Source organism: Ursus maritimus, unplaced genomic scaffold, assembly GCF_017311325.1.
Source record: "Ursus maritimus isolate PB19 unplaced genomic scaffold, ASM1731132v1 scaffold_10, whole genome shotgun sequence".
NCBI classification, from domain to species: domain Eukaryota; kingdom Metazoa; phylum Chordata; class Mammalia; order Carnivora; family Ursidae; genus Ursus; species Ursus maritimus.
The window spans coordinates 30,511,368-30,525,219 of record NW_024423344.1 but is presented as its reverse complement, the minus strand read 5'-3'; the positions used below and the strand labels follow the sequence as shown (position 1 = coordinate 30,525,219).

Sequence of the window (13,852 nt, the reverse complement as noted above, 5' to 3'; positions counted from 1 at the left end):
CTTTCCTTTTAGCCATATCCTTATTAAAAAAAAAAAAAAACAGCACTCATTACACGGAGATATGAAAGAGAAACTACAGATCTACGGACAGTGTAATTTTAGGCAAATTTTTTGATCTCACATTTTCATCATCTGTAAAATGGGAATAATAATAACCCATGGGGTTGTGTTAAGGAATGACTAAAGTAGTCTTGTTACCCACCACATTGCCTGACAAAATTCCTTTCTCTGGCACTTGTGTGGCATTTTCATCCTTCGGTGTAGTGTTCTTTACAAAAACACGGGGAATTAATGAATCAGTTCTCCTGGGGCACATATTTATATTTAAAGAGGGGCCTTCTGGCGTTTTAATTAAAAAAAGAAAAAAGCGACTCTAACGTAGGCATTCCAAGTAGCAAGTCAGACTTGGAAGGACAGTGTTTTGAAACAGGAATAACCCCCAAGTAAGGCAAGCCAGATCACAGATGTGATTTCATCTCCTACGTGAGGCAGAAACATGTTTATTTAAAGCCAAATATCCTCAATCTCAATGATCCCAAGTTGCTTATAATAAGATTTTCTCTGAAATATCAAACCATATATTTTACCTTGGGTTATTTCCCTGGTAAAGAGGATAGCCCTGATTTTGGAAAGATCTGACATGCCAATTTATCCACAATATGGATCTAGAATATTAAGGTACCAACCTTTTATTTCATTTTGCTTTGAATAAAGTAAGACAATTATTCTGCTTGAGGATAGAGTATTTCAAGTGTGAAAAGCTGAAAATATTTTTATTTTTCTTATACGACTACAATTTAACTGTTTATATTCCCCTTCTGTCCCTCTCCCACCCCAACCCTCTCTCTATATACAGCCTGAAAATAAGTTAGAAAGGTCGAATAAAGATTTACCCTCCATAAGTATTTTAATTAATTATCATCTGAGAAGGGTTTGATCATCTACTTACCTGGAGTTAATGGACAACTTCTCGAGTTTCATAACACCATGATTTACCTGTTTCCTAGTGCCCACGGATAATGATTGATGGTCTGTCCAGTATTAATTTCACTTAAATCTACAGGTCATAGAGGAGAGGTGGGAGGAAAAGTGTCTCACGTAGGAAACAATTCTTTCTGTTAGAAAAAAAGAACAAAATTAATTTTCTAAGCAGCCACACTAAATGGCTCAATCAGCTACCTGACAAAACACTTCCTTACTTAACATAAGCCTCTTAAATGTCAACCAATAAAAGTCATCACTTACCTGGAAAGTCTATCTTTTCGGTGTTTAGAAGAAAGCTACCTGACTATTTATATACCCAGAAATGTGGATGCATGGGTCGGTACGCGTGTGTGTGTAATGTTTGTGAGGTGAGGGCGTGTGGAGGGATTACACACATACAAAGCTACTTCTGCTCTTCTCTAAACGGCAGTGTCAACCTGCTGCTTGGTGACTCATTTCATAAGGTGATTACTTCTCACCCACAGGCATTTCTAATTTTGACGGAAAAAAATGCCAGTATACCTATAGTGTTTAAACAAGTTGTGTTTCGTTCATGAAATATTCTACCCCAAATGGCCACTATGGACCTTCAACCAAACCAGGAAACTTCTGCAACAAATGAACACTGAAGGTACCAAACCCTTGCTGTGAATGAGTGACTTAGGAGCATTTCCCCTAAGGATTTCAGTAGCATTTTACAACTCTCACTGGTAACTCCTCTTCCATTCTAAAAAAATTTTTAGAGAGGGAAAATTTACCATTTGATCAAAGTTTAATCATGGTTCAATAGAATCCTGCATCTTCAAGGGATGTGAAATTTTCCTCTAGGAGAATGTGATAACCTTACGTTCATCAACAGAACTGTGTGGAGGAGACAAACAGTCAAGATGGCCGGACAGAGAAAGTTTAAGATTTCAGAAGCTCTGCCCCTTGAGCCAGCAAAAGCAGGTAAAGAACGGAAGTAGGTTCTGTTGAATTAACTTCTACCCCAAAGCTCTTCTAGGTAGCAATTGGACCATTTATTTTGTTTGGTCATCTGTCTCATTAATATTGTTTGAAGGCTCTGTTCCACTTGCCTTCCATAGTTCCCACTGCCATTCAACCCCTCCTCCGTCTGGTTTGCACTATTTATTGATTTTTAAATATTACATATAATTTAGTTATGATTCCAAAGGTTACAGTAGCAAGACAAATGGTCTCTAAGACTTCCAATGTGATCTTCTGTGATTTATTTTTTAAATTAATTTTTGAACAGCCTCACTCAGTGTGCCCTTTCTTTCTTGTCTTCTACTTTTTCAGGTTTCGCTTTCCTCAATAAGATCTTTTTTCTTTTGTTCATATGATTCCTCAATTTCTACTTTTTAATCCCACCATTTTTCTTTGCTAAACATAGTCACTGGGCTATCAGTAAAGCACTGGTGTTATGTTTCAACCGAATCTCTCAGATTACACATACCTATTTCATTCCTATTTTCACTCATTGCACAAACCATTAAAACGCTGAATTATACTGGCCAGTAAGGAGGCAAGACACATGTTTACTTATCAAGAAAGTTCATGAATAATCTCTATTGATGCACATAGTTATAGTCCACACAGCTCTCCTCCCTGCACCATAGGGATGTACTCCCCTCAACACCCATAAAAATATTGTAATAACATGCTTCCCAATATTCTTCCCAAGAGAAAAGGAAGGAGGTAGAAGATAGGAGAGAATCAGTCACTGTATTCCAGGGTAGTAGTGGAGCAAAATGACAGATCAGACACAGGCTAGTGAAGAGTAGAAATCAGGAAGGCAATAATCAAGTCTCATTGCTTGTTGAAGGAAAATTATTAACATGGACCATGAGTCCAGCTGAAGGGCAAGGGATGTGTAAAATGGTGAGCTCCTCAAAGAGACAGTTCATATGCCCAGAAGTCAAAAGAACAAGCCTAAGCAGAAGTACACAGATGTAGTCAGCAATTTGCTTGGGAAATTATTGGTATAAAGGCAAAGGTATATAGGAATAATCCTCCTAAGCAAGCAAAGGACAAAGAAGAGAAGGAAGAAGAAAGTTCACTCAGAAAAAGGTAAAAGTGGACAAATATGAGAAACTTTAATGGACACATGTGCTTAAGAAGGAGAAGAAAATTAAAAATCTGGAACCGTTTTATCAGTATAATGATCGTACACATGTGATACATTCGTAATTGAGATATATATATATACATATATACACATATATATGTGTTTATATGTGGAAGGGAAAGACAATATTGAAATTTCTCATATCACTGAATACACAATGTGAATTACTATTTCACTAAGTTTTGTGGAATTTATACATTCAGGCTATAAGCGAACGTGATCAGATTCATGGCTTGATGGAATGGTGGACTACTGCCAATACGTGATATTGAATTGCTTTTAAATTCTTCTTATATTCAGATAATTTTGCAAAAAAATACACGAATACGTAAGTAAAAGAAGTAAATTAGTGCATATCAACAAATCCATCATGACCTTGTTATAGTGTACAGGCAAAGATCTCATTCCATGAAGCATATGTCCAATTCAGCATAGCTCTTTCAAATCCACAATCCTAAATTTTTCTAAGCAACATTTTTCACAAAGAGCTTTAATTTCTGCAAGAGTTAAATCAACCAAAATGCTAAACTTGGAAGGGAATGGTGTACAATTACAAAAATAAAGGGATAATTAGGTATAATATTCTAGAATACTTAGAACTGTTTACTTCTTGCAGGCAGTGGTTTTTCCAAATAAAAGCTCAGGGTGAATTAATTGTTGTAAAATAAATACACAATCAAGCAAATAACATTTTATAATTCCGAAACAAGCATATAATAGAAACTGTTTCAAAGATGCCTAATCCAAAGGAACTGGCAATGGAAGTAGATTTGTGAATTAGCAAACGTGATGATCTGGCAGTCAACATCTCCGGTTCCCCATGTTTGAATGCACGCTATAGAATGAGTGAAAAGCACACAGGAAATTAAATATATGCAGCGTATGAAAAATTAAGCAGGTGGAGGGATGCAGAAGGGGAATGAGAGAACTAGTCGAGAGGGGAACAGGAGAGCAGGGAAACGGGAGAAGGAAGAAGAGAGGGAAATGAAAAATATTTGACTATTCAGAAAATCTGTTTATCTTCTTTGTTCAGCATCTTCTATTGATCACCATCAGTGCTGGCAAATAGCTTGAAGCTGTGATCCTGAACTGATATTTAATTAAAATCCAGTTCTATTTTAATAATATGGTAAACACATCACAATTCTGGATGTAAATAACATCAGCAGATGAAGGATAAAAGAAGAATCAAAACTAAGTGCTAGGAAGTTTACAAAGAAGGCAAAGAGCGAATCATGCAAAGAAAAACAATAATTAAACTCTGCTTCCAATTTATTGTTATCGTGGCTTTTATTAAGATTCTGCTTTAGTCCCAAAGTTATTTTCTTTCTGTCTTATTTGTCTTGCCAAGGAGAAAAATAAGCACCAACTGCATTTTATTCTTCTTATCATGAAATCAGAGCCAAGTGCTGCCCTTGACAACTCATCCCCAAGTCTGCAGGCTGGATTATTTTCTTGTTCATCACCTTTCACTTCCTCTGGGCAAAGTTCCTTCCCCAAATTCTTACCCTTGGTTACACTAAAATATCAGGAGTAATGGGAGTTATAGGTGGCATTTGAGATAGGTTCCACTAGTTAATCCAGCCAACTTCTTTGAAAGCCACTTAGATTTCTGAGCAACCTAATGGATTCTACTGTAGAGGTACGCTGTGCTCCCCTGGGAGCCATTGCCATGCAGATATGTTCATATTTATATATTTGTATGCATGCCCATGTATAAAATGAGAAAATGTTTATGAGATCTTTTTTTTATAATGAGAAAAGTATTTTCCAAATTCAAAGTAATTTTTTAATTACAATGATTAGTGTTATAAATCTTTGTGCTTCACCCAGCAAGTGGGCTAAATTCTGATTCCTTAGTGACCTGGAATAGTTACAACTATAAAAAACAAAAACAAAAGCAAATTAAAAAAAAAAACAAAAAAACAACCAACGTTCGTCTCCCCAAGTAAGGAAGTACCTTAATTCGTCTGAGCTATTTTAACAAAAATATCATGTGCTGGCTGACTTAAACAATAAACACTTATTTCCCACACTTATGGAGGCTGAGAAGATGAAGTTCAAGGTACTGGCAGATTCAGGCAGATCCCACGTCTAGTGAGGACCCACTTGCTGGAGGGCTATCTTTCACTGTGTCTTCAAGTGGTGGAAGGAGCACTGGATCTCTCACAGCCGTTTACAAGGCCGCTAATCCAATTCATGAAGGCTACACCCTCACAACCTGATCACCTCCCCAAGGCCCTACATCCAAACACCATCGCATCAGGCAGCGAGATTCAACATATGAATTTGGGAAGACACAAACAACCAGTCCATGGCAGGAGGACTTACTAAAGGTCAATTTTTTTTTTTCTTTTCCCCAAAATTGGAAATTCTGATCTCACGAACAGAATCATTGAAATTTCTGCTTCATTTCATCTTCCCATCTATCCATGGCACCTCAGTTCTAGAGTGAGAAAACAGTAAGTGAGTGGAAGTATCGAATGGATAGCCTCTTAAAGAATCAGGGTTGAAAAGATAGGTAGGATGCCTCCTAATCAAATAAATAAAGGAGATGAAATGTAAGTTTCTTGAGAGAGCACAGCCAAAGCCGTCTCGCCCTACGCACCCCTCACCTGAGCCTCCCATCAGGCAAAGCAAAGATTTCATAGGAGGCTCCATTCAGCTTGCAGAGGGGGCAAGGAAAACAGCCAGCCTTTCCATCCTCGAGCTGCCACCCCTTCCAGAAATACAGGGTCTAGTGCACTTGTGTGCATCATTATTCTGTTCCAAAACAAACACATCGTAGAAACCTAACATTGCCCCAGGTGGTTCACAGGGTGAGAGGAATCGCCTACATCAGTTGCATCCTCACAGAGATTAGCAAGCACCTGCACGGGCGGGAGCAAGACGAAAGGCTCACGGTGCTTAGTTACTCTGTCCCTGAAGTAGCCAAAAATTCAGAAAGAGTATCAAAGGGGCCAACAGACAGGATTTTCTTTCCTCCAAGACTAGCAGAAGGAAAGTAAAGCCAAGCGTCCAACTCTTCGACAGTGAGGCACACTCTAATTATTTGAACGGAAAGAAATCTACCAATGCCAAAAACATAAAACACACAGAACAAATTCAAAGATTTGAGAAAAGGATGTGATTTGGCTAAGATATTATTTCTGCCTTTCTCTACTTCCAACCCACTTTAATTCAAGCAGCTCACATCTGGTGTTTTATGTGAAGTCAAGAGGAAAACCTCACTGAACCTAAGCTGAGCAGCTCCAGGCTGGGAACTAGGCCCACACACTCAGAGAGATGGAGAAAATCACAGCGCGCACCCACCCGCCAATCTCCAGCTTTCAGAGCCCAGGATTTGTGTAAGCACTTCCGTTTCAGTTAGAGGAATGAGAAAAAGAAGAGGTAAAATAGCTAAGATATAGTTAACCAGAAGTAAAATTCATACTGAACCCATTATATCAGAATGCAATGACTTCACTGCTCTCTATGATATCTTGCTTATCTCTAAATAGCAAATAAGGATGCTACTCTCTATATTCTTTTATAATATCCTTTACTTTTGAATTCAGTTATTGATTTGTAAAAAAAAAATTAATGTTTTAAGTCATAAAACTTGCAAGGTTTTAATCACAAAGTTGGAGTCGAGATATTTTACCTACTGCATACCTTTGCAGGTCAAAACAAAATAAAACCACAGAGAAGCGTGGCCCACGGTACTCATCACATATGTTGTGTTAAAATGATGTCTGATGGACTGTACTACCAGTCTGATCTCACCTGCATGGTGGAGCTGAGTAACCCCACTAGAAACATATTCACTTCTGAAGCTCATTCAAACAGTGAGAGTAACATTCCATTTACAGAGCTATTGTGAACACTGGGATCAGGGAAGGTTCTGGTACTAGCACCATGGGACACATACTAGCACAGTGGGGCACATAACAGATGCACGGCTAATAACACTGTCCTTTACTTTCCTTTAGCACCATGGGGCTCTTCTAATGCTCAAAGCTGTCAGGCTAACAAAATAAGTGAGGAAAAGGACTATATCCCAATCACATTACAAAAATCTGGGTGCATAATTTGAAAAATCGAATTGGTGCATGATCATCCCTCAGGAACTAAAAGGAGAACTTCTCCCCTGGGAAATCTCATCTCTACTAATCACACTCAGAAGACTTCCTGCCAACATCTTGTATTTCTCTGTCCAAGTTTCCTTCCCATTTACAAATGAATATTTCAAGGTGATTTCTCAGAAGCTCCCTAATTCTGATCCGATAAGATAGGCACCATAAATTTGTAAGGACTCCTGGGGTATCTCCCAGGTTAGCCTGCCTTCTTGTCGAGATCCTTCTGTGACTTAGCTCTCATTATTTTGTTCAATTCTCAGGGATCAGTCAGAGCTTCAGTTCTTATTGCCTATATTCCCTTTAGAGGAGCACTGAGATATGTCAGATTGCTCTGTTTTCCCAAATTTCCAAAAAACAAAACAAAACAAAAAAACCATAGCATTTTTCCTTTCTTTGGGGCATTCATGTTGTACACACATCGGCTCAGTCAGGGAAACATTCTCCTACTTTGCACGCAGTGCTCTTGTATAAACTGGGGGTCCACTGCTCTTATTTCCTCCCACAAGGATGGAGAGTGTGTGCAGCTATTGCCAAAAATGGGACAGAGGATCCTGTGGTCAGCAGAATAAGCAAGAAATTGTCTGGGAGAGGGGAAAAGCTGGATCAAACTTCAAGCACGGGCAGGAAGGGTGAAGAGGCAGGTGGACAAAGTCCGGTGTGTACACCACACATGCCAGGGGTAAGGAGCATCGTAGCAACTGCGCCACCGGATGAGTGAGCTGCAGCCCGAGCAGGGAGGCACAAGGGGTAACACAGGAAGCTTAAATTGCACAATGCATTGGTCAGTTACTTCACACAGGTAAGTCCACCGACAGAGGATATGTATGGTGGTATTTCTTTATGAAAAGCAAGCTACCAGGTAAACACATCTCCCTAAAGATGCCATCAACAGCTGGACAGTCTGCAAAACTACAGATCACAAAACAAACATGCGTGACTTCCATGAATCACCAACTCAGTCTTAGAAGCTCCGCCTTTATATATTTTCTACCTTTGGTTTCCACTGAAAGCTTTACAGTCTTTAGTTTTCGGTCCTTAGGGTCCAAAAATTATTTTTTCTTTGAAAAACAGGGACACCACAAAAATACATCCGCTTGAGCAATTGTCTTTCATCCTACTTACTAACGATGGAAAAGCAGGCAGGTAGTACCGAAAATATGACCATGACCCTAACTAAATTAAATAAGCATTAATTCAACAACACAGAGCATACCCCGTGGCTACAAATGTGTGCATCTTTCTTTACAGCTCCATTAGTTTGGACATGAACTCCAGGCTTTTGAAAATGTCAGTACTACACAGGTTGCAGAGATAGTCAAATTCTTACCCTGGATTCGTTAATATGATTGTAGTCACTGAACTGGTTTGAATTCACATCCAAGGGCACTATGTACTACGACATTTTCCAAGAATAGAGACAGAAATAGGGATTACGTACAGACAGAAATAGAAATTTGAGACAGATACTATTACAGATAAATGCAATATAAATTTCATATTATCTCACATAATTATCACAGTAAAGGACTTTTAAAAAAGATCATGAATATCCCATTAATGAAATATTTTTGATGCTCCCCTAAAGAAAAGATTCCTTAAATTGCTTTTATTTGCCTTGGATTCTATACAGCATATATGGCTAATTCTATTCTAGACTCGATCTTTGTTTGGCATTACCTTTAGAAAACAGAATTGCTAAAAGGTGACTGTCAAGCCCTAAAATCAAGTGTAAACTCTCAGAGCTTGAAAGAGCAGACACAGATTTTCATTCTATTCATGGATATAAAAACTGCAGAGTACCATACGTGGCCTTGTGCAAGCGTTAACTGCACAGACCAGAAACAGGGGGGAACATCCGAACAAGCTATGAAGAAAAGAAGACAGCAACATGTCAACTCAGAAGGAAAAAAAGGAAATTAAATACTGCGAAAAGATATACGTGATAGAAAGTTTAGAAATCGAGACTAAAATGTACAAGAAGGCAGATCATTTTTCCTGTCATTTTTAACACTTCCTTGTTCCACGATGTCTACCATGCTACAAAAGCTATCTTACTGTATTTAAACTTTTGAAGCAGAAGCTTGAGAGTTGATTGTTTAAAAATGAAACAAACGTTAAACAAAACTTTCCCAAACACTGAAAAGAGATTCGAGTTCAATTTATAATAGCACTTAATTCATCCCTGCTGATTTTTCCATTCATGTTAGTGAGGCTAATTTGTGTCTTATATTATTTCACTCTTTTTTACACACTACTTTCACAATGAAATAAAAATAAATTCAATCTCACCTTTGAAGAGTGATAATTATGTTTCTGTCGCTTACATGAAAGATCTTAGTAAAACTCCCTCATGCCTGAGGTTCCTTGAGTTTATAGGTCTTTCACCTTCATAACAGAAACATAATAACCATACTTCACAGGTGAGGCATTCTGCAACAAAGTTCCAGTTCTCCCAGGCAAGACACCCTCCACTGGAGGTTGGAAGAATCAGCTCGGAATCTTCAAGATACTGAGTCCTCAGGGAGATATTCTTTTCCCCACATGGCAGTTTGGGGATGAAGAAACTCAAGAATCTTCTGAGCATGGAGAAAACACACACACACACACACACACACACACACACACACATGCATGTATATATGTATATGTGCCTATATACTCACATGCATGTATATATAACAGATACTTGATATATTCTAATTTATATAGGTGTACGTATATAACTACATAAATGTGCATTTACGTGTGTGTGTGTTTCAATCACGGTGCTATACAAACTGATTATATATGGCCTCATACTGGGCTATATATAACCACAATAATTTCTTTCTTCATGAGAGTTTTCCAAAGAGTTGAAGATAGCTACCTTAATATGCTTATAATGGATCACATAACTTTATTGTTTCATGGGGTTACCTAAATTATCTCTTACTATGTTCATTTATCATTTCAAGTGAAACACAACTGTCACTCATCATTCGAACTTGTTTTCACATTTTTTCCCTGAATCCACTTGCCAGAATCTGGAGAAAAGAACAGATCCATCTTAGTAGTAACACAGAAAACCTACAGAATGGACTCTGGCATCAAATGGACTTAATATGAGCATCCAAGAAGCAGTTCTGCCAGTTTTTTACCTATTTGTCCATGTACTAGTTACTCACATCTCTATACTTCAGTGTCATAATCTTAGAAATCAGGATAAAAAACTGAGTTTCTGTAAAGATTACGTGAAATTATTTACATACTGCAACTAGCAAACTGGCATGTAATGGCAGAAAATTGTTCATGACTATATTATGTCTTTAGACAGGGATGACCTGTTCCATCCCAACGTTTTCATGAAATTAGATTTTCAGTTATATTTAAAAAATGAGAAACAAGTCACTTGTTATGTCCAAGATGTGCATTGTGTGGCATGGGACAAGTCTAAAACTTTATGATACATAAGAATCTAAAGAGTCATTTCTATACACTAAGGCATAATAAGCCTGGGGATATTTTCCACTCTCATTCTGGGTAAAATTCAGTGTGGAAAATATGGCTATTACTTACCAAATACAATACATGCCCCTCCCTCCTCCAGATTCCCTTGTTTGGGGCCATGTAATTATTTCTTACCAATGGTAAGTAACCAGACAGTCCATTTCTGGTCCAAGAGTTTTAAGAGTGGCTGGAGTTCTCCGAACTCTCTATTTCCCAGGCCTTGAATAATAAGTATGCTATGTTGAAATAATAGAGCCGCAGGATGGAAACAGTCTAGATTCCTCAGTTATGGTCAGAGATTTCCACACCATTCTTAATAATTTAGAGAATAAGTAGACAGAAAATCATTAAGTATAAAGAATGCTTGAAAAACACTATCAATCAACTTGACCTAGTAACTCCACCTAACAATAGGAGAATATACACTCCTGTAATACACATGGGATATTTACTAAGCTGGACCACCCTGTGGGCCATAAAGGAAGTCAAAGTAATTTGAAACGTGTGTAAACCATGTATGTTCTCTATAAAAACAGCATTAAATTAGAAATCAATGGCAAATCAATATGTGGCCAATCCTTAAAATTTTAAAACTAAATAATATCTCTCTAAATAACCAATAGGTAAAAAATGAAATGATAAGGTATTTTGAACTGAAGTCAAATGAAAACACAACATATCAAAACTTGGGTATGTAGCCAAAGTTGTACTTAAATGCCAATAATATTTAACAGCACTGAATAACACATTATAACAGAAGAAAGGTCTCAAATCAATGACCTTAATTTTCACGTTAAAAAACTAAAAAGAGAGAACAAATTAAAACAAAAGAAAAAAAAATAATAATAAAGACCACAGCAGAAATCAATGAAACAGAAAACAGAAAAACCCTTTTTTGAGGAGATCCATAAAATCGATATATACCTAAACATAATGGTCAGAAATGAAATATAGAAGGCATAAATTACCAATGTGAAAAATGAAAGAAGTAGCAATGCTATATATTCTAAAAGCATTTCAAAAAAAATATGTGGTGCCTGGGTGGTTCAGTTGGTTAAGCAACTGACTCTTGATCTCAGCTCAGGTCTTGATCTCAGGATTGTGAGTTCAAGCCTCATGTTGGGCTCCATGCCCAACTTAAAAAAAATAAAAATAAAATAATAAACAAAATAAAATAATGTGGACATTGTATATGAAATATAAAAACAGCTTGAAAGACAGAAACTACCAAAGCTAACAAAAAAAGAAACAGAAAACCTGAGTAGTCCTGTATCATTTTTTTTATTTATTTTTTTTTATTTTATTTTTTTTTTAAGACTTTATTTATTTATTCAACAGAGATAGAGACAGCCAGCGAGAGAAGGAACACAGCAGGGGGAGTGGGAGATGAAGAAGCAGGCTCACAGCGGAGGAGCCTGATGTGGGGCTCGATCCCATAACGCTGGGATCACGCCCTGAGCCGAAGGCAGACGCTTAACCGCTGTGCCACCCAGGCGCCCCCTGTATCATTTTTTTAAAGATGGAATTTGAAGTGAAAAGGTCCCACAGAAAACTCCATGCTCATATAGCCTCCCTAGTAAATTCTAGTTATAAGGAATAATAATACAATTTTATTCAAATTTCTAGAAAAATAAAGGAAGAGGGAACAATTCCCAATTTTTTCTATGAGGCTAGCATATTTTGGTACCCAAAGTGGAGAAAGATGTTAAAACTACAGAACTATAATTCTCATGAATGTAAATGCAAAAATTATTTCAAAACTTTAGGAAATCTATTTCAACAATATATAGAAAATATAATACATCACAACCAAGTAGAGTTTATCCCAGGAATGGAAGATCAATCAATATAACTGACCATATAAAATTAAAAATGAAAAAGAATATGATCATCTCAATAAATACAAAAAAAATTGACAAAATCCAATATGCATGCCTAATTAAAACTTCTTAGCAAATTAGAAACAGAAGGCGACGATAGGAATCCCCACTAAACTACAACTAGCAGCATACTCAATGATGAAAGTATGAATAAAGTTCCCTCTCAGAACTTTACTAAGACAAGGATGTTCACTAGACCACATCTATTCAACACTGTACTAAAGGTTCCAGCCAGTACAATGAAGTAAAAGAATTTTTTTAAAATCCATATTGGAAAGGAAGAAGTAAAGTGTTCTTTTTTTTCATGTTTGTAATCTTTATTTTATGCCATACTGGCAATCTTTTAAAAGAAATAAAAAAATTGATAAGATAGAGGAAAATGTTCTTTATTTAAAGACAACATGACCAGGGGTACTTGGGTGGCTCAATCAGTTAAGCATCCCACTCTTGATCTGGGCTCAGGTCATGATCTCAGGATTGTGAGATGGAGTCCTGCAATGTGCTATGCACTGGGCATGGAGCCTACTTGGGATTCTCTCTCTCCTTCTCCCTCTGCCACCACCCCTCCCCCTCCACATGCACGTGGGTGCACCCTCTCTCTCAAATAAATAAAACAAACAAACAAACAAACAAATAAATAAAGACAACATGACCATCTATGGAAAAAAAATCTATGGACTCTATCACAAAGGTACTAGAACTAATAAATAAGTCTAGAAAGATTACAGAATACAAGATCAAAATACAGAAATCAATTGCATTTCTATATTCTAGCAACAACCAGAAGTTGCAGTTACTTAAAAAAACCACATTTACAACAGTGAGCAGTATTAAATTTATAGGGATAAATCTGACAAAAGATATACAAAACTTATACACTAAAAACTGCAAAACATTCCTTGGAGAAATTAAAGAATACCTTTATAAAACGAGAGAGAAATCACATTCATGGATCAGAGGATTTATTATAGCTATGATATCATTTTTCTTCAACTGATCTATAGATTTAATGTAATTTCAGTCAAAATTGAACAGCCTTTCCTGTAGAAATTGACAAGGTGATTCTAAAATTCATGTGGGATGATAAAGGACCTAAAATAGCCAAAACATCTTTTAAGGAGAGTAACAAAATTCTGTGAAAGAGAACAGATTTTCAAAGGCAATGCACAAAGGCAATTCAGTAAAGAAAGGATAGTCTTTTCAACAAATGGTGCTGGAACAATTGGATAGTCATAGGTATTAAAAAAAAAAAAAAA

General features: G+C 37.0%; 1 long non-coding RNA gene across 1 annotated transcript in view; it reads right to left on the bottom strand.

Annotated features, from left to right (window-relative positions):
- Positions 1 to 973: 973 nt before the first annotated feature.
- LOC103677546 overlaps positions 974 to 13,852 on the bottom strand; it is a 122,437-nt gene continuing 109,558 nt past the window's right edge. Inside the window, exon 3 of the long non-coding RNA XR_572435.2 lies at positions 974 to 1,115. This is a non-coding gene — a long non-coding RNA (uncharacterized LOC103677546). The remainder of the gene's footprint in view (positions 1,116 to 13,852) is intronic.